The sequence below is a fragment of the Lepidochelys kempii genome, chromosome 10 (genome assembly GCF_965140285.1).
Source record: "Lepidochelys kempii isolate rLepKem1 chromosome 10, rLepKem1.hap1, whole genome shotgun sequence".
Taxonomy (NCBI): domain Eukaryota; kingdom Metazoa; phylum Chordata; order Testudines; family Cheloniidae; genus Lepidochelys; species Lepidochelys kempii.
In genome coordinates, this window is record NC_136389.1 from 29,674,882 (window position 1) to 29,696,709 (window position 21,828).

A 21,828-nucleotide genomic window follows, 5' to 3' on the forward strand; every position below is an offset into this window, starting at 1 on the left:
AGCTCCCAATTAAATATGTTGAAATAAATGACCAGTGATGCACAGTATCATCAAGTAAATGTTTATTTCAACTTTTTGCCATGAATAGTTATTTTCTGATTTAGGGTAAGCCAGGTGTGTGTGTGGAAGGACTGTATGGGTTTTTTGCTAAAAAAGTCTTTACCAAACAATAACTTTCCTCTCTCATTTACATACTGATTTAGGCCACTGAACCAAAAAAAAAGTCTATTATTATTTGCTCATCTCTTGTGATAAGAGTTGGTCAATATTTTTGTTATTTCCCTACTGTACAGTTTGTTGAAGGGTTTCAAATTTCAACAAAGTTTTAAAATTTTGACCAAAACATAGTGGATTTTGTTTGCCACCATTTTATCACTAGCTCACATGTAAGTCACAGTGAAACAGAGTCCCTGGTTCAGATAGGCAGCAAATCTTTTGAAAGTATGGTTAAGACACTACACCCTTCCATTGGACTGGGGATTATAAGTGGTAAAAGAGGAGGCTGAACATTCAAAGCCAAGTAATCTAAAACCATCTTCTCATTCATGTAAGTGAATAGATTAAATGAACTCAAACAGTCTCAGACCTAATGGAACTAAACACACCTTGCCTTGTAATTTATCAGAGGTCTACCACAAAATTAAGAACCGTTTTTCTGAGATGCTAATGACAAACAACAAAATCCCACCATTAGTTTACAGGCAACACTATTTCTGCGCTGGTGGTAAATACATCTGATGACTGGAGCAGCCGCAGATCACAGAACAGCTGCAGGGAGCAAAAGAATGCTGGGAGTACTGGAAATTTAGCAGAAGGAACTGGAGTGACAAAGAAAGCCCAAGTGCATGCAGAAGCCATCACAGCAAGAAGAACTAACCAGGGTAGATGATGAGGTGAAGATCATCTTCACAGAACCAGGGAAATAGCTGAATGAAGCTGACCACAAAGGAGGCTAAAAATTGCAAGAGGCAGCAAGAAATGTGCTGGTTTTGTTTGATTAGTTTTAAAGAGTTTGGGGAGTTTTAAAAAAGATCTTGAGGAAAATGCTTGCTAGAAAGAAAATCAGCATGCCTGAAAGCAGAGGAGATATAGAATCTGAACAGGGGTATTCCATATTTAGTAAGTGCATCCTAAATGTGTACAATACAATTTCCTCCCCAAACTGTCATCACATTATCAATATGGAATGACCTGTGTTAATACCATATATAAATAATCATTTATCAACTATGGTAGTTTAATATATTTCCTGGGCTACAAACTCCCTGCCCATTAACTGGAATTTTTTTTTTAAATCAGATGTATAATTTGTTTATTTGAAGATTTCTGGGCCATAAATATACAACATTAACAAGTATAAACTCCAAATGACTGGTGCCTCTTCCCAATGAGCCAGTCAGCAAATATTCCTTTCTTCTTCCCTCTTCCTTCTTGTCAGAGGAGAGACAATTTTAAAAGGTTTCAGAGTAGCAGCCATGTTAGTCTGTACTCGCAAAAAGAAAAGGAGGACTTGTGACACCTTACAGACTAACAAATTTATTTGAGCATAAGCTTTCGTGGGCTACAGCTCACTTTTAAAAGGGTTGCTTGTGGTGGTCTGAATGTGTCTGTCCCTTCCAACTTGTTCTTCTGTCCCCCTATGATATAAATAATTATTGTCTAACTCCTTCCCAGAACATGAGAAAGAATATTTCCATACATTCAGAGGCTGAAATTTCAATGCACTGGAAGGCTCATTTAGGGCCTGATCCAACATTCACTCACTGAAATTTCCCATTTCCTTACAGGCTATTGGCCTCATTCAAGTTCAAAAGCGAGCAAAGCAGACCAGGCAAGAGGCAGACAGATCAATTCCCACATTGTTGTGGGGAGCTGTCCAACTATAAATCCAACACTGAGCCATTTTGGTTATTAAATAAATCTCCTCCTACCCTTTTGGCCTAAATTTAAATGGCAAGCAAGGGTCTGCCATACCTACTGGCCACAAGGGTTGGAGAAAAGGAGAGTGAGTAGCTTTAATAAATGGACACCTCTGATGAAGTACTGAATTCCACCAACCTCCTATTGGAAATAGCTTAGCCCCACCAAGAGCTTTATTTTAGATTCACAGGCAGGAGGCACATTCCATGGGAATTTGTAGCTAATTATAGTTCACATCCAAGCATTATCGTTTCGTCTGTGACTGGTTAAAAGGGACAGATGAACACGATGGAGCAAGACGTTTTGGAAACCTCTCCAGCTATATACTGGGTTCACGATACATACACACACACACACAGCCCCCACCCTTTTTGGTTTCTTTATACTGTCTTTTAAACTCAGGTTTTTCCCCTCCAAAGTTGGTTTAATTGAAAGGAAAAGTCTTGCAAAAAGGAGTTCTGGATTCGGGTTAGCACACCGTCCCCAAAAGCAGTGCTGGCACAAGTTGGGGTTTGGTACATAACCCTCTCCGTTTGACCGCATGCCTCCCAGTCCCAATTTTTTGCTACAAGACAGAATATATGTGACCCAACTTGTGTATAAATTAAATGCATTATTGGGATAAGTACATACACATTAATATCGCCTCCAAGCTGCTCTCAGCTGAATGATGTCTCCAGCTAAGTGCATATGAACAAGACAGATCATCAGTGGAAAATTACAGACATCAGTACAACAGCGACAAGGATTTGCAAATTACTAAACATAGCAGAGAGAGATTATCATTGTTGTTTAAAAAGACAGAAACCATGTTGTGGTGCATTATCAACACAGAACTCCTGCACTTTGACATACGGCACTCAAGAACATGTGTACTGGATGTTTTTTAATAAAATTGAAAAAGTCATTCTAACCTCTTTTGGAATCACATAAATGCAAGACTGCCTTTCATTGCATTAGGGCATGCTCCTTTTAAAGGCTCACTTTCATGAGGATTCTGGGACAATGCAGGTAAATGGAGCAGAGCAAAGGTTACCGATCAATTCCCAGCTCTGCCATACACTTCCTGTGTGACCTCGAACAAGTTATTTAATCTCTGTTCCCCATCTCTTACCTTTTGTCCATCTTGACCATTTACATTGTAAATTCTTTGGGGGAGGGACTGTCTCATACTATGTATATGGACAGAATCTGTCAGGCTTTGAGTTCTAGGTGTTTAGAGCAGTGGCTGAGAACAGATACCAAAAATCAAAGGTGGCTGTAGAGTCAGGACCAGACCAAGGCCATTGCTGAAACTGGCATCCAGAGACAGAACTGGGGTCAAAGTCTGTAGACAAGCTAAATCAGGATCATAGTCAGAGTCCAGAAGCAGGCCAAAGGTCAAAGCCAAGGTGGAGTCAGTCCATGGGGCTGGGGGCAGGAAGCAGGTACAGGTCTGGAGTGTGTCAGGAACAGGGCTGGGGCAGGATTGGAATATGGCATGGATAAGGCTGAAGCGGGCTTGGACAAGGCTGGAACAGGAACAGGGTCAAGGGCAGGCTGGAAGTCTAGGGACTTTTAAAACACCGCCAGGAGGGTTCTCAGCTGAGTGGTGCTGTTGCGCAGACTACCTTGGAGATCTGGCAGTGAGAGTGAAATACCTGTGCCTGGAGTTCATCTGACCTGGGCCCTGCCCAGGAATAGGCTGCTGCATTCCTGAGGGAGAAGTTCCTGCAGGCTCAGATGGAGGGGTGAGTTACTGTAGCTGAGTGAGCAGCCCTGGTCCTGCTGTGGGTTTACCTCAGAGCATCTAGCACAATGGGCCCCCAATCTCAGCTGGGGCTTCTAGACCCTACCAACATTTAAATAATAAATCAATAACTGTTAGTGGAGTTCACTGTATAAATTGTATTTATCATTTCGTTGCAATAGTTCCCTTTCCCCCCTCTTCTCATTTCTCACAGACTCTCTCAATGGGACATAAAACCAATGTTGTTTGAATTCAGCTTTCAAACACACAGCATTCAGGTACATTCAACTGTAAGCTAGATGCGTTTGCCTGTTTGAAAGCAAGCAATTCACTTCCTAAGTGAATTCTGCTAAACCAAATTAAGGCCATTCTGAATAATAGTGTCCACACATGAGATTTAATATGGTTTAACTAATCCACTTCAAATTTACATCTTTCGTTCATTTGGATTAACTTTCCTGGATGTCCCTGCATAAACAAGCCTTTAGTTACAGACGTCATGGCCGGAAGCTCAGCAGGGGAGCTAACTCAGCCATGGTGGTTGTGGGGGAGAGCTTGTGATTAGAGCCAGGCGGAATTTTTTTGCAAATTATATATTTCCCAAGAGTACATTTTTCATGGACCAAAACTATTAATGAATGTGTGTCAAATTTTGATTTTTTTGAAAAGTCAAAATGTTTCATTTCAAGATGTTTCATTTTATCTCTAAAGAGCATTTTGTTTTGAAATTTAGTTTTAAAAAGGTTAAAAAAATCACCCCAAAACAATAGAAAACAAAAAACAAAAGGAAAAATTTATCTTAGGTCAAATAAAACCTTTTGTTCATTTTGGCCTCTGAACCAAAAAAAAAAATCAATTATTTGTTCAGCTCTACTTGTGATGATTGTAATATCAGTGGCAACACCCCAGACAAACTTCTTCCCACCCAAAGCCTCAATCTGGCCTAAGTCACTGCTCCTCTCCGCGATCAGGGGACCTGCTGCTGCATAGCTTTGTAACCACTTATTATTTTTATTGTGGTAGCCCGACAGCAGAGCCCCATTGTGCTAGATCCTGTCCAAACAAATGACACAAAGACAATCCTGCCCCAGAGGATTCACAATCTAGAATTCAGACAAGAGACAACAGATGAATAAACAGGCAACTTGGAGACAAGAGGGAATGGTAAAGCAAAGTTTTAATACAGACAGGTGTGTCTGAATAAATTAGTTGTAACTGTGGTCTCTGTAGTCACAGATGGGCACCAGTCTAGCCAATAAGATATTCTATTTGAAAGGTGAGCTACATAGGTCTGAGACACTGGCTCAGGTGAATAACAAATAGTAATAATAATTATCGTAATTAATAATACCTAGCTCTTATATAGAGATGTGCTTTTCATCCATAGATCTCGAAGCGCTTTAAAAGAAGATTAGTATCAGCCCTAGTTATTGTCTTATATTTTGAAGGTTGAGTCTACCATGTGTCTCATGCCTTTAAATGAAGATGAGATTAGCAGAGATATTTACAGAATCCCCAGAAATGAGGAAATTTGTGCATGCAAAAGTATAGCCCTGTTACTTAACTGGTTGCAAGAAATAGAGTGGGATGAGACATTTCCATTAATGAATGGCTGCTAGGTTCTGGAACTGATCAGGTTTAATGTCAGGATCTTATAATTCTCAGATGGATTCTTAGTCCCTGTTCTGTCTCTTTCTGAGTTTGCAGCTGTCTTGTTTTGATAATAAACAGAAGTATTTGAAGGGGAAATAAAGGTCTCAAAGAGCTGAATCAGACCACAGTCTCTAAAATGAATAATTATACGGGGGTCAATGTGATTTATTTGAACCCAGTCAATCAGACTGTGCCATAAATAAGGCAAATTTTCTTTAATGAAACTTTGCTTCATAATCTCAGGCTGACGAACCATAAGGAAGGAGGCAAGATAAGAATGTCAGTTAGGTGGGAGTAGTTCTTAAATCAGTATGTTAAATTCTGTATAGAAGACTCTGTGGATTTCCAGCATAATTTCAAGTTTTAGTGAAGAGGATATATTCCAGAGAACAAAGAAAACAGGATGGAAAGTCAGAAAGGAAGCACAGCACTTTACTTTCAGCAGAACTTTGAAATGGCCAAAAAACCTAAGGACGCTTTCTGTAGCACCAAATATCATAATATATCTGACTCAAAACTTTTTGCATTTAGAGAAACAGTTCAAGCATATGAGGATGTGCTGTCTACACAAGCAGTCACATTACAACAAAGGTAGCCATTTATTGATGAAGTTCACCTTAGAATGCTGGAATTTTTTTGAATTCTGCTATATTACTACTTAAGGCAACATATAGAATCCACTCAAATAGTTAAAAGAACACAAACAAGTTAACTAGAGTTCATATGCCATAGGATGGGTGGCCTTAGAGAAATGTAGAGTGATAAATTCAGACCTCCCAAATGTGGTATCTATGAGTGCTAGGGTATGGGTGATGGATATAAACTAGCCCCAACTGTATCTCAGAAAATGTTAGTTAAATACCCTAGAGTACAGAGACTTACAAGTAGAACTGGTTGGAAAAATTCTGACAAAACTGTATTTCATCAGAATTTGCTGATTCAACAAAATAGGTTGTTTCACAGAGATGGCTCAATTCAGCTGACTTTCCTAGCAAACCCAGACAAGGCTCTGATGGAACCCTGCCTGCCAGACAGATTTGGAAATGATCCTTGCTGTTTAGGTGCTTTTGTAAATTTTATTCCTGGTCTGTATTGCACTATGACACTGACAGGCCAGCAGGTTAGAGCCGTAGGCCAATTCACTTGTGTGAATTTCAAATAAATGTTAAGTGTACTAGTATGCATAGACTAATTCACTTATCTATAACCTGTTGATTGCAATCGCCTTTCATTATGTATATCCCTGTAATTAGATAATCCTAGATTAAGGTGTGTGTTAGTATTAAGATGTGATGTATAAACTTTATGAAAACTAATGAAAGATTGCTGTTTGTTGCTAATTACATTTATTCCTCAAAGAAACCTTGTGAAGTGTTAGTGAAGGACTTAATGGCTGTAACCGGCAATGCAAACTTCAAAGCAAGGGCCATTGTGTTTGACACGGAAATTCACAGACTCACTCTGCATTTCCTACTCATCAAAACCCATGTGGGTGAAGACACTCTTCAGATTGTTTTCTGGAGAAGCTATAAAATAGATTTCAAGGAATGATCCTGTATCTCTGACTGTTTGGATTCCAACAGGGTGGAATTATTGAGTGAGTAGACAGATATCCCCAGAGCTATTCTGGGTAACCCTGAGAGGCTTTTGAAGTCTGACAGATTACTACATCTCTGCTATCATTTTGGATTTACAAACTTTGACTCGCCTGTTAATGCATTTATCTGCTTTAACTTCTCAATATCTCACCTCTTTTTCTTAGCTAGTAAATCTTTAGTTAGTTTACTAGAGAATTGGCTGTCAGCATTGTCTTTGGTAAGATCCAGAGTACCAATTGACTTAGGGGTAAGTAACTGACCCTTTGGGGTTGGAAGTAACCTGAAGTGGTGTAATTTTTGGTTTATGTGACCATTATCGCTAAGTCCAGTTTGTCTGGGTGGCAAGATAGGCTGGAGAGCCTAAGCGGACTGTCTGTGACTCCATGGTTAGACTGGTACAGTGATCCAGGAGTTCACATTTGTTACTGGCTTGGTGAAATCTAATTATAGAACATACCACCAGTTTGGGATGTCTGCCCTGTTTACCTAAGATTGGCATTCACGGTTGTAAGCCATTCCAGACAATGTGACAATTGGCGTAGTCGGCAGGATTCACATGCCACAGGTCAACTGGGCTTAAAGATCAGAACCCAACATTGTTAAAGGTTTAAATTTGATATTAAGAGTTTTAAGGGTTAAAGATTAGTCACAATGGGTGACTCACAATCATACTTGACTCAAAAGAACTTAAAAAATTATGTAAAGATATGGGGATTAAGAAGGAAGCCTCAGATCAGGAACCGAGAGCTTTGCTCATGAACCATGACCAAAAAGCAGGGTCTGGGCGCTGCCAGAAATGGTCTGGCTAAGATACCTGGAAGCAGAGAGACAATGTGAGCCATTCCAGACAGCGTGACATGCTGTCAATATCTACAGAGTATCGATCAAAACTCACAAAGTCTAGTTCCAGCATGCTCTGTTTAAACCTGGTCTGTCCTCTAACGGTAGTCACAATTTGCATTGATCCAAATTCATGGTGAGGAATCCAGAATGGACATCCCAAGGATATGACATTTGGAGCGAAATGACTACATGTGTCAAAAGATATAGACAACACACCCATTGTGTTGTAGGACATAGGTAGAATACTAAAAATCTATATCCAAAAATTTCCATGCCAATTTTCTTCTCATTTAGGTTTTGCCTTAATGAGCCCAGTATATTATATTGCTAAGTTTGTTCTGTTTAACTCTCACTCCTTAAAGGAATGTATTAGAGTAAATTCATTTAAATTAAAAAAATACAACACCTTCAAAAATCCTTGAAAAGGTAACTGCCAAAGCCAAGAAAGTTCAGGTCATATGTTAAATCGTGAGCTCGCAAATGCTCAGAGATCTGCACTGATCAAGAGATGAGCTTCCTTTGCTCCATATTTATTGTTTCACCAGTCTTGAAGTAGGAATGTTTGATACTTTGATAAATGGATTGAAAGGATGGCTGGACTTTACTGTACCATCTGTAACTCTCTCACTATCCTCTACAAAACCATGATTCAGCAACTTCTAACAGGAATGCTCAGTGAATCACAAAACAGACACTAAAGCTATTGAACCCTGGGGATCTATTTCTTTTTTATCCCCTGCTAGCACTGGAAAAATGCCACAGTGACAGAGGTGAGCTAAACAATCAGGGCACATCATCACCAATAGATCCTGCATTTAAAATATAGACCTGAAAATGATGCACTTGAGGTAACTCAGCACACCTGCCTTTTCCCTGCAGTATATCTTTCTCACAACATCCCTATTACACTTGATCTACTAACTGAAGGACTGTGTTTCTTAAAACAACTATCAGATCATACCTAGGCTTGGAAGGATTAGATTTTTGTCGGTAAATGTAGGTAAATGTTGATTTCACCATCCACACACAAACTGACAAAAAATATTTCCATCGATAATCTAAATTTACAGATAAGCAAAGAAAGAAAGAAAAATGCTGCTTGAGAATTTAAGAGTTTGATTTAAGGACAATTACTTTGTGAGTTTTCACAGGTGATGTTGACAATTTGTGTTTTTATGGCTATAAAGATTTAACTTTTTGAATCTCAGTGTCTACTGTCATTAAATAATCATTGTGTAACATACACTCCCATGATTTCCTCCAACTGTGAATTAAAAAGTGATTTTTAAACAATTGAAAACAAATGCTTAAAACCCATAATTCTGGACTCTAAGAAAATTTAAAATAAATAAAAATGTTAAAAAAGCTTTAAAATAAGATGGCATTATTTGTCAAAATCATACAAAAATAAAAATTTAATTATGCCAAACTTACTTATACTGTAACAAATCCGTGCTATCGATGAAGCTTATGTTTATCATTCTGATGCACAATCCAGAACTTTCCAGGCCCCTCCCACTTGAGACAGGAGCATTGTGGCTCAGAAGACCTGGTTCTATTTCTTGTTCTGCCACTTCACCAGTCTGTGCCTCAGTTTCCCCTTTTGTAAAATGGGGCTAAAGCTAAATGACTTCCTTTGTCAAGCACTTTGAGATCTCCTGATGACAAGTGCTTTATAAGACCTTCTAGCAGCGTAAGTGCTATGACACACAGCTGAATAGCAGAGTAATAATACTTAGCTGTTACATAGGGCTTTTTATCAGTAGATCTCAAAGGACTTCACAATTTTTAATGTATTTATCCTCACAAACAAAATACTCCCAGTGAAACACTATAATCCCCCCCCTTTTGTTTGTACAGATGGGGAACTAAGGCACAGAGAGACTAAGTGACTTGCCCAATGTCACACAGGAAGTCTATTGCTGCACAAAGAATTGAACATGAGTCTCCCAAGTCATAGAGCTAGTGACCTAAGTACTGGATCAGCTGTGTACCCATACTAGTCATGTCATTAAAATATTTTGATATTTTAAAAAAATCAAAATCAACTCTTTCTTCCTAATGAGAGTGGTCAACATTTTTCTATCAATGAGGATTTATTTTTTGGAAAATTATATTGGTGGGAGGGACTTTATGATTAAATGGAAATGTTTGTGGAAAAATTCTGTTTTCATCACAAGGTTTCTGCCTTTCATCGAAAAATAGGGTACCCCAAAAATGAAAATAGTTTGAATTTTACTTGATATTCTTTGTTGATTTTTTTCACAGGGAAAAAGAAAAGTCATTTCCTGGCTAGCTGTATATTTTAAACTTTTCAGGTATTTAAACATAAGAAACTTTGAGCATGGCTGTAATTAAAAGATTTTTCACTATACTATAAACAAAGGACACATTTTACAGTAGCAAATTAAAAATTTCACATAAAAATTAAGAGCCAGTCTGTTACACAGGGTTAAACTTGAATCTGGATTTTCTCTTTTCTTAATATTGCTCTATAATAAATTGGGGTGGGGGAGAGAAAACACTTATGATTTAATACACAGAGAAGATAAATCTGTCAAATATTTTTACTTGTCAAGAGGAAGTGTGGTTCAGCCAACCAGGGTTCTATTCCTGGCCTTGCCACTGACCAACTGTGTCACTTATTCTCTGTGCTTTGATTTCCCTACCCACTCTTAGTCTGTGTTGTATGTTTAGATTATAGGATATCTGGGGTTGGATCATCTCTTCTTAGTTGTACATACAGCACCTAGCACAATGGGGCCTTGTCTCAAATGGGGCCTCTAGGTAATATTGCCATACAAATTATTAATGATAATCCCCCAAATTACATGTTTTGTCACTAGTGAAAATGTTTGGTTTTCCCAATATAAAATGTCTTGTTGTTGTTAGGGTATACAACATTATATTAATATACAGAAAACAGAGGTTGTGCAAAGACATGAGCAATAAACAAATTTCACCCTCACATCTTTGCTTCTCCTCTTGTTTGATCCTGCAGTAGAGTGAATGAAGTCGTTATCCTGTGCTTAAGTTATCATAGAATGTTGCTATGGAAACAACTGCTAGCTCAAAACCTGCATTCTGACAACTTCAGTTTAGTAGCACATAGAGGAAGAAAGTTGCCAGAGTGGTTCAAACACGAATGGTTTGGCAATTAATGAGCACTGAGAAAAATAGTTGGAAGGTGAATGGATGTGTATGTGGTATCTGAAAGTTTCTCTCTGTGAAAGTCTTTCTTTGATAGAACAGATCGTGCACATTTTCAAACTAGCTCAACTTCAGCTTTAATACAATTTAGGCCACTTTCTTAATCTCCTAGTCTACTGTGTGACCTCACTCCTAGCAATATACTTTGCCTTATCTCTCCTTCCCCCCTTTCCCTTTTGATGCATTGGTAACTGAGACACAATACTTAGCTTTGAGGTAAAAGCAGTCATTTCCTATTGATTCCTTTAAAGAACTCTACTGGAGGAAAAAATATACTGGTATCTCATATCACAAAGTAACCCATGCTGGGTAACAGGAACTTCAAAAGACAAACAATTCTTCTGCAGTTTGCAGATAAATAATATTTCATGGCTAGTGGGGAGTAGGAAAAAAAGATAATGTAGTATGGTATTTTAGAGCCAAAGAAATCAATACAACATGTCTGGTAGTCAATTATCTAAAATATATAACATCCCAGAACCTGGTATCACTGCTTTTGTACAGGCAAAAGAAGCTTATGCATAATATACAAACATGCCCTTTGACTTTACTAACCATACTTTGCCTTTACCAAAGCCTACAAATTCTCAATGTATGAAAGTAGATTTCAATATTTTGCTTTCCTTATAGAAATATTGGACCTGAGAGTACTATTTGGATACACAACATTTCATACAAATGGTTTAAGGAGGAGCTTTTCATTGGTACAAACAGCAGTTAGGCACCTAAGTCAATTGGAGTCAGGCATCTTTCTGTCATTTGTGCTTTGAAGAATTGCCCACTAACACTTTATCCTTTTGCTTCTATTGACAAATTAGAATGCATTTTAATACTTTCAGAATGTTTTTGATTAATGTCAGGGTGTAGAAATAATGTAGCAAACAGCACATGGATGAATATTCAAGATCCAGCCAATACATTTATAATAACCAACATAGACTTCGATGTAATTATTATTAGCTGCTAGATTATTTTTTGCGTGTTGATACAGAGAGATCTCACAGATAGCAAATGAGCTACAGGAGTTGTGGTCATTTAGCCATCCTCTGTGGATCGTAAGGTTTGATTTAATTGTTCTCGTAGGGGCCTTTTGCACCAACTAAGAAGGCAAAAAGGGCGCCTAGGGCAGGTTTAAACTCTGGAGCAGCGGGCCTTTGCAACTAGATTTCAGCCTGCCATTCAGGCTGTGTAGGTGGTGCAGGAGCAGGACAGAGGAACAAGAGAAGAGATCAAAGGCAAAATTGCACCCTAGCTGTTCTGGACTTCCCCAAAGCCCCACACTGGCCGCTGAAGCAGGGGTATAAATTAGGGCTGCATTAACGCTTCCCTACCCTGTTCTGGGAGCCCCCCAAATTCCCCATAACCCCTGAAAAGTATAGATGCAAACTGCCGCCCCTCCTTGCTGTCACTGCCACAGGCAGGGATGAATCTGGCTGTATGTTTTAAATAGAACAGGAAATACTAGGGAAATAAATATTACACTTTTGATTGGACCACACTGAAGCACCATAATATTTGTAAAGCCTTGAGTCAGCTGAAGAAACACATTCTATGTAAACATAACATGTATTCCACCCACTACTGAAGACAAGCATAAAAGGCTTGAATGGTTTTCACCCCCCACCCCTGATTTCTGCCAGGGTTCACACCAGAACGTGGCCAGCAGCACTCTTTTGCCACTATGCAGGAGGGAAGCGATTGGAGCTGCTTCCAGTCACAGGCGGGAGGGATGACCCAGCCTGTGTCTTTGCAAAGCTCATCCCTTCCTGCCTGCACAGTGTCGAAAGGCAGCTAACACCTCCACGCTGCTGCTGGCCACGGACATAACCCAGTCCCCTGGCTACAGCACAAGCAGGAAGGGGTTAAGTCCTAAGGCCATATTATGCACCAGGGCCCAGGGAACCTGACTGCAGGGGCTTCGGTGGCCATGGAGCCTGGCCAGTGAGGTGGCTCAACGGGAGAGGGTACCTAGGGAATGGAGCAGCTCTGCGGTCCCTGGGGGCAGGACCCAGGGCGGTGGGGGAGGGGGCGGGTGAAGAGGGTGCTAAGCCCCTGCCCAGAGGGCTGCTGTGTAGCCTGCAGGTTCAGGGTGGGAACAGGTGGAAATTGCTTTCCCCTGCCTCTGCCTCTGTAGCCAGCACGCAGCAGGGGCTGAGCTGATGGACTGGCGTGGGGAGCAGCTGGCCCTGCTCACTGCAGCTTCATCCCGTCATAAGCCTTGCACACCCACACCCATCGTCAACCACTGGACCCCTCACTCACTGCTGGTGGCCAGGCAGCTGGTGAGCAGGGATTCCGCTGATACTGATTGGCGGGGGGAGGTAAAAAATATGGGACAATTTGCCCATTTTTAAGAAAAAGTCAGGACACCTGCAGGAGGCCTTAAATACAGGACAGTCCTGTTAAAAATGGGATATCTGGTCACCCTAATTATTTGTATTATAGTAGAAATACAAATACTAGAATTCCCAGTTCTGGACCAGGACCCCATTGCATTAGGAGCCTTACACACACACACTTTCTCTCAGTTGGCTCCTCTGTAAAATGAGGATAAGACTTGCCTGCCTCACAAGGCGTTATGAAGGCAGGGTAATTTCTGTTTGCAAAATACTGCAAGATCCTGGCATGAAAGGTATTACATAGATGGTCACAGTATTATTACAGGTTTCACTCTTGTGGATCTGAAAGGCACTAGATAGACAGATTCTCCTGCCTCCTCCCTGGTATTTACATCAGATAAGTGCAGGCATATATCACTCCAAACACAATCTCTGAATAAGATAAAAGAGTTTTATGATTTTTCATTGTCTATTTACAGCTTAAAACATGCTTTTCAACACAATATAGGACGTCTAGTCTTTTAGGTCTCTCTCTGTTTCCATCCTGTAACGATTACAGTTTCTAGAGGGCCCCCTCCTGGTCACTGGCCCCATTCTTCCCAAGCAAGGTATAATCCAAGCCCCTCTCTTCCAGACTTTGTCCTTTTATTTTCTCCACCAGAGTTATTGGGAACAGAACATTCTCCACCTCACCTGACCTTTGTACAGCTTTATACAATGTCCTTGCAATAAACAAAGTATTTCACTTCATTTGGGCTTGCTACTGTGTTATCCACTGCTCTCATTCTGTCCTTCACCCTTGTTCTTGCTCCTCTTTGAGCAATTCCTACAGGAGCCTCCACTATCCCTGCAGTTCCTTCCCATAGCCCACCATGGGCTCCTGTCAGAGCTTTCCCTCACTTCCTCACTGATCATTATAGGGGGCCATTAAGTCTGATGAGGAAGTGACTAATTAGCTTTAGGTGGGCTGGACCATTGTCCCCTTAAAGAGGTTGCGCCCACCTTCGATAGCCATCTAGGTGTGTGGGGGGGTGAGTTGGTTTTACCTATTAATTAATGTTTCTGAAAGCCTCTTGCAAAGTTGCACACCCTATAACACAAGGCCTACATTGTCAATAACTAACACACACACCACACTTACAATTCTGTGTAATATCGACCTATTTCATTCAGATAAAGGACGAGGGAAAAAAATTCTCATGAGATTCCCACCATTTCTGTCTTACCCTGCTACCTGCAGCAATTTCTCCCTTCTCTGGGACCACCAGATCTTTGCCATCTTCTGGGAGTGAGGCCTACAAACCTTTAATCCTGCCTGTGTTGTTCAGAAGGGCTGAGACTGGCCACTCTTTCTTACCTCACCTTCTACTGATGGATCAGTCTCCACTAATCCACTAGGACTGAGTCAGGCTAGCTACCTTCCAAGAAAACCCTTTTTAGATTAGGCATGTAAATGGTTTGAACTTGCAGTCCCCAAAGAGGCAGAGGGGCACTTTGCCTGTTTTCCCTACCACTAGGAGCCAGGGTGGTGAGGAGACACCCCCACCTGATGATGGCGGTGAGTTAGGGGAGACAGATTGCCACAGATGCAGAAATAGTGGAAATTCTACACGAACATTCTTGTGATATTTCCACCAAATTGGTTTCCACACCAAATCTGCATCTAGATCTGGGCTGCTTAGCAGGATCCAGACAAGAATCTGAACTATAAATTTGACTTTGGGTTGTACAGAAGTACACCACTCAGCCCAGCCATCTCTAATATACATTTCACATTGCTGGAAAGCTAGCAAAACTGATCCTCAGACTAGTACTATGAGAACACAGTGTTATGTGTATTATAGTAGTCCATAGGGGCTTCAGCTAATAACAGGATATGTTCTTGCGTTAAACACTGTACATATGCAAGGTAGGAGAGAGGCCATCCCCTGAAGAGCTTATACTCTGAATAAGGCCAAAAGGAAGTATCATTATCCCCATTTTACAGGCAAAGAGATTAAGTGACTTTCCCAGGGCCACACAGGATGTTTGTGGCAGAGATAGAAATTGAACCTAAATCTCCTGCATCCTAGTCCAATACCCAAAGCAGAAGACCATCCTTCCAAGATGTGTTTTAGTTCTGTAAGCCCTGGTCTACACTGGAGGGGGGGAATGGATCTAAGTTAGTAAACTTCAGCTACGTGAATAACATAGCTGAAATCAACGTACTTAGATCTACTTTCCACGGTGTCTTCACTGTGGTAAGTTGACAGATGACGCTCCACTGTCGACTCTGCCTGCACCTCTCGCTCCGGTGGAGTACTGGAGTTGACGGGACAGCGCTCAGTGGTCGATTTATCACGTTTAGACTAGACGCGATAAATTCCCCCCCCCTGCTGGATAGATCACTGCCTGTCCATCCAGCGGGTAATGTAGACTAGCCTGTAGCAGAAAGCCAAGCAGGACAGGGATAGGGAAGAATCCTGGCAACTCTGCAATCAAAGAATACCCACCTTAGAGGTTTTCCTTATTCTAATAAAGCTCCTTATTCAGAAATAGAATAAGCGACACTTTCTGTGATTCTTCACTATTGTGACATTTGAAGATCAAGATTCTTTTCCCCCAGTGGGCATTAACCGCAGTTTCTGAGAAAGAACAATGTAATGTGTCTTATTGATTAAACTACTGAGAATCTGGGCAAAAGCATTTAAGCAAGACGAGCATCATGTACCTGGAAATAAGCAAACAGATTTTCTTCTGTCCACACATTTCCTTAGCTGGATTTTCTGTATTGATGGTTTAAAGAAGGGATTCCCAAACCCATACATAGCGTGGACAACGTCTTAATGCAAAGAACATCTCATGGCTTCATCTTCTCCAGTTATCAAGCATGCACCACCTTCTGCCCCATTCCCAAACTGTCAGCTGCATCATCGTTTAACATCTCTATGGCAGTTACAGAAATGATTTATATGGGAAAGTAACATTAGCAAAGTATTTTAGATACTGACTTTTAATTAGAGCTAGGCATGAAATGGTTTTCCCATCAAGCTAAGATTTGAGAGGCCAAGAATTTGTACCATCCCAAATTGGGATGAAAAGTCAAAATCTTGAACATTTTCACAAACCAAAAAGCCAAAACATTTTTCTAGTTCACATCAATCAAAACATTCCGTTTTGATAATTTTGGAATGTTTTGCTTCAATTTCAATCTACTGAGCTAAAATTTCAAAATGAAAAGTTTTGAACCAGAAAACCAATTTTTTTCATTTTTAAAACATCAACATGGACCATTTTGACAAGTTTCAAAACTTTTTTTCAATTTTTTTTAAATTAGGAGATTTGTCAAATCCAACCATTTAATGGACTGTTCTGCTTTCAATTAAGTTTGTTAAAAATTCCTGACCAGCTCTACTTTTAATGAAATGTAGCAAGCAGAAAGGAGCAGCCAACCAGCTCTCCAAAAGCCACCTACAAGTTCACCATGAAACACAACTAGAGAGCCCACTGATTGTAGGTTATGATATTTTCTCACTGTCTATTCATGCGTTGCGAACTGCAACTGGAAAACCATTCATCAGTCACACTATGATGTTGCCAAAACAATTTTTACCAACACAAATGTAGCAGAGTTTAGAAAACTATAAAATGTAGCAGAATTTAAAAACTATAAAACACTGAGATGTTTCAGAGTGGATACCCTGTAAGAAAATGTAGCTCACTTATTATGTAATCTCCTCAAGTCTCATGTTTCTGCACTGATTCAAGATAATCATATTAGCAGCTTCATACATTACGCAATGACATCATTCAAATATATTGCTCCCAAAGGTTTGATATTAGATCAGGGAATTACCATTCATCATACATTTATGACAAATCTAATAGTATGAACTGATTTGTTACAAGATGTGACTCGTGTTATTTTCATCCCTAACGACAACTGTCTTGCCTTAGCTCAGTCATTTAATGCTTCCTTGAGCTAAGAAGATGTACACTAACTCTTCATTTCTTATTTGAATTAAAAAGGCAGCTTTACTCAAGGTCAAGTGCTGGATATTCCAATCATCTCTCAGGAGATGATTTGTGAACATGTCTAACAGGCTTAGGAACTTACAACTCATTGAAAGCCAATGGGAGTTAGGCTCCTAAGTGCCAAAGTCATTTTTGAAAATGTTATTAGACTCTTAAATCATTCAGGCTCTTTTGGAAATGTTGTCTGTGGCTGACAGACTTTTTAAGAACTACTTTCCAAATCAACAAGTTAGAAACCAGTGGGGTGTATTGTTAGGCAACTCATGTTGCAGCTGTACAGGTGTGACACTCTGTACCCCAAAGCAACACCCTGGCACCCCTATATTTATCATGGTGATATGATTAGGATATGTTTTATACAAAGTTTGCCTTGTAAGGTATCATTTTAAAAGCCTTAAATCTGTTGAACATTAATATCCTGTTAAATTGTATGTGCTATCAATACATGTGGAGTTATGAAGTTTTGCTATGTCTATGTTACTGAAATATGTTGTGAAGTTGGAAACACCCACAACCAGCTTTTCAGGTACAACAATGGAGAAGCCAGACACTGATGATGGCCCATTAAGGGAAATGCACCATCACAAGGACTACCCAGGAATTGTATGCAATGGAAACCTCTCAGGGAAAGCATGAAACAATACAGACTGTTTGACTCCTGTCATAGCACAGAATCTTTCCTGCAAGCTGGAAGAAGCTATAAAAGGGACAAGTAACATCATCACTTGGCCTCACTCCCCCCCCCCCCCACTCAACCACTGGAAGCACGTCTGGAGCACAAAGACTGTCCTGGGGAGGTGGCCCACACTGGAAAGGAGAATCTCAGCCTGTGTGTGAAGGAACTATACCATCAGGGTGAGACACTGCTTGATTCAAATCCTGTCTAATTTATAGAACTCAGATTGTGTTTTTACTTTTATTTCTTAGGTAATCAACTTTGAGCAATACGCTCACTACTTATAATCACTTAAAATCTATCTTTCTGTAGTTAATAAATCTGTTTTATATATATTTTTTACCTGTGCTGCTTGAAGTGCAAGGGAAATCTGCTCAGTAACAAGAGCTGGTGCATGTCCACATTGAGGGAGGGGCAGACTGGGCAAAAAACTTACATTGGTCCGGCTTCAGACCAGGTCAGGACAGTACAGATCTGGAGTCCTAGGCTGGGGAGCTGTGGGGAATTGGCTAGAGCCTCTCTATTGCTGGTTCATGAGTGGCTGGCGAAAGCAATCATGTAACTCAAATGGGTGTGTCCCTGCCTGTGGATGGCCGTGTGAGTGCAGGACCCAAAGGGGTTTGCAGCTTGTCACAGCATCACAGTGTGAGAGGGAGCCCAGGTTGGTAAGACAGAAGGCTCAGAAGTACCCCAGTTCCTAAGTTGCACCCCAAGGAACCCATCACAACAGGTATTGCCCTACATGCATGGAACATTAGAACTCCAACTGTCCTACAAAAGATTCCTTTATGCAAGGTGAATTCCACTGACAAGCATGGAGTTCCTCTGTCTGTACTTGGCATAGAGATGCTACTTTCTGTAGGACTGGTGAAATATTAAGATGCCGGTAAACAGACCCAAAAGTACTAGATGTCCATGAGCAAACATTCCTTAACTTTGAAGTTAGAACAGAATTCCCTCTTCCCCACTCTCTCCCCCAGTGGTATACTGGTATATATGCAAATATTTTAGAGGCTGCGCAGCAGGAAAGTAGGAGACTCTTATTCCTATGGAATGCTGAGCAAGGCTGTCCTGTTGGGATCATGCGGGTGTGTACCATGTATTGTTTTACTAGCTTGTCTACATGGTAAATTACTGTGTGGCAAGCCAAGGTGTGAATCTACAGTGCACCAGTTTGCTGCACAGTAATGCCCCATGTGGCCACCAATACAGTGCACTTGGCAGTTTAGCATATTACTATTTGTAAAGGGTAGTAAGCCAAATGACCATCTGGGACTTTTAGTGTGCTGTCGCGGTACTCACATAGGACATTACTGCATGGTAAACTAGTGCACAGTAGATTCACGCTCTGACCTGCCGCATAGTAGTGTCCCACATAGAAAAGTCCTACAGTAAGTCAGGGACTGGAGAATTGTATTATTTACCTTCTATTTCTATGCTGACCTGCTTTACAATGTGTACCCAGACCTCCTTTCTTCCCTTCCTCATTCATCTTTGGACCTTCTTCTACACGGCCCCAGTTCCTGGGCACCCACTGATTGACCTGGCTTGCTACACCTCTACCCTTTCCTCCTTCACATCTCTCATTAGAAGTCACTGTGACACTGTACCTCAAAGTGGCACCCTGGACCCCCATATTCACCACTGTGATATGATTATGATATGTTTTGTAAAGAATGCCTTGAAAGGTAACATTTAAAAAATCTTGATCAGCTGAACAATACTATCTTGTTCAATTTTATGTTATGTGAAGCTATGAAGTATTACTTTGTGTGTGTTACTGAAATATGTTGTGACGGTGGGAAATGCGCACAGCCAGCCTTCCAGTGGCAACAAAGGAGCACCTAGTAAAAGGTGCTTACATCAGGACCAGCCAGACATGTGTTGATGTGCCATTATGGGGAAACCATTCTCCCAATGGCCATCCCAGAGACTCCTCTGAGGACACATATGCAATGAGGGCTACCTAAACCCTACGTTGCAGAAAGGATCTTTCTAGCAGCTGGAAGAAAGTATAAAAGAGGGATAGTGACATCACTAGGCCTCTCTCCTACCCCATTTCAACACCTGGAATAACATCTGGAGGACAAAGACTTTGAATTGAGGAAGGGTGATCCCAGGCTGGGAAGGGAATCCAGCCTGCATTTTGAGAACTGTGAGCTGCCTGTAACATTTGTTAGGGTAAGAAAGTGCATGATTCAAGTCCTACTTAGTTTATAGAATTTAGACTGCACATTTATTTTTATTTCTTATGTAACCAGCTTTGAGCTCTAGCCTGCTACTTATAATCACTTAAAGTCTATCTTTCTGTAGTTAATAAATCTGTTGTATATTTTATCTAGAACAGTGTGTTTTTGGTTGAAGTGGTTGGGAAATCTCAGCTCAAGGACTGTTGCATGTCCGCTACTCTTTGTTGGAGTGGTGAACTAATTAATGAGCTTGCACTGGGGATGCAAGGCTGGGGTGATTGGCTGGTGCCTCTCCCTGTATAATTCATCAGTGACTTAGTGAGCCTTCATGCAGTTTAGCTCAGTGTGGGGCTCCACATGCTGATGGCTGAGTGAGAATTCCTGGAAGGATTTGCTGTTTGTCACTGGCATAACATTGAGAGAGACAGCCCAGGCTGGAGAGTTAAGGGGGCACTGCAGTCCCACAGTTCCAGGTTGTACCCCGGTGCTATGTAAGTAATATGTAATAAAGGCCCAGGGATGTCCGAATGACATTATTTTATGAAGGTTGAAATAAAAAGACAATTCTTTCCCCAAGGTCCCCAGATGCATCTTTCATAATCACACATTACAGTGTAATATATTGCCCCAGCATCTTGTCTCTCCATTGATATAGTATTACAGATGGGCAGGCTGTACTTTATCAAGACTGCCACTTCCCTGATGATGCAAGGAACATAGAGCAGTTTAATATTGAATCATTAGAGAAATGTCTATCCGATGGCCACACCGAATCCCAGGAGGGATTGATGTTGTGATCATGATGGAGGGGTGAAGAACCTATTGTGATTGTAGGAACAATGCATTGGGATGAAACATTTAAGGTGGCAATGTTAAATGCTTTGGGAGGGTTTCTTTAAAAAACCAAACAAAACACGGGACTACAGATTTTAGGGACTGATTTTTCACGTGCCAGCTCCAATCAGACCTCCTTGTTCACAGCCAGCACTTTTCTTGGGCAAGTACAGTTTTGCACCCACATTTGTCTGCTGGTATTTAATGCCACTTTAACAGCTAACTATCTCTGGGGTCAGTGAGATAGATAAATGCTTTAATGGGCACAAAAAGGACAAAGTGGTAAAAATCTGACTTGTCATTTGTTTTGCTTCCTAAAGTTTCCTGAACTTCCATAATAATACCTTCTATATAATGTTTTTCATCAGGAGAACTCAAAAAATATTTTGTAAAGGAAGGTAAGCATCATTAGCCCAATTTAACACATGGGGAAACTGAGGCAAAGAGCAGTGACAAGGTCACACCATGAGCCACTGGCAGAGTTGAAAATAGAATCTGGGTCTCCTAACCCCCAGTCCAGTGTCCTGTCCTCTGGATCACACTACCTTTTCATTAAAAACAGACTACAAATCAGTAGCTAAGGACATTTTTAAAATGGATTTAGGGTTGAATTTTCAAAAAACACCCAAGTTACTTAGAAGCACAGGGCTACCATTTTCAAAAATGTCTAAGTGGCTTAGGAGCCTAAGACCAATTTTCAAAGGACACCTAAGCTCCTAAGTCACGTAGGCACTTTAAAAATGTTTTACACCAAGTCTTCCTGAAAAAAACAACTATTGAAATGCCCACTCATAGTCCTCATGCTGGGTGCTAAATTAACAGC

General features: G+C 40.6%; 1 protein-coding gene across 11 annotated transcripts in view; it reads right to left on the reverse strand.

Annotated features, from left to right (window-relative positions):
• The window catches only part of RBFOX1 (RNA binding fox-1 homolog 1), a 2,430,619-nt gene that overhangs the window by 2,288,302 nt on the left and 120,489 nt on the right, over positions 1 to 21,828 (reverse strand). The window lies entirely within an intron of this gene.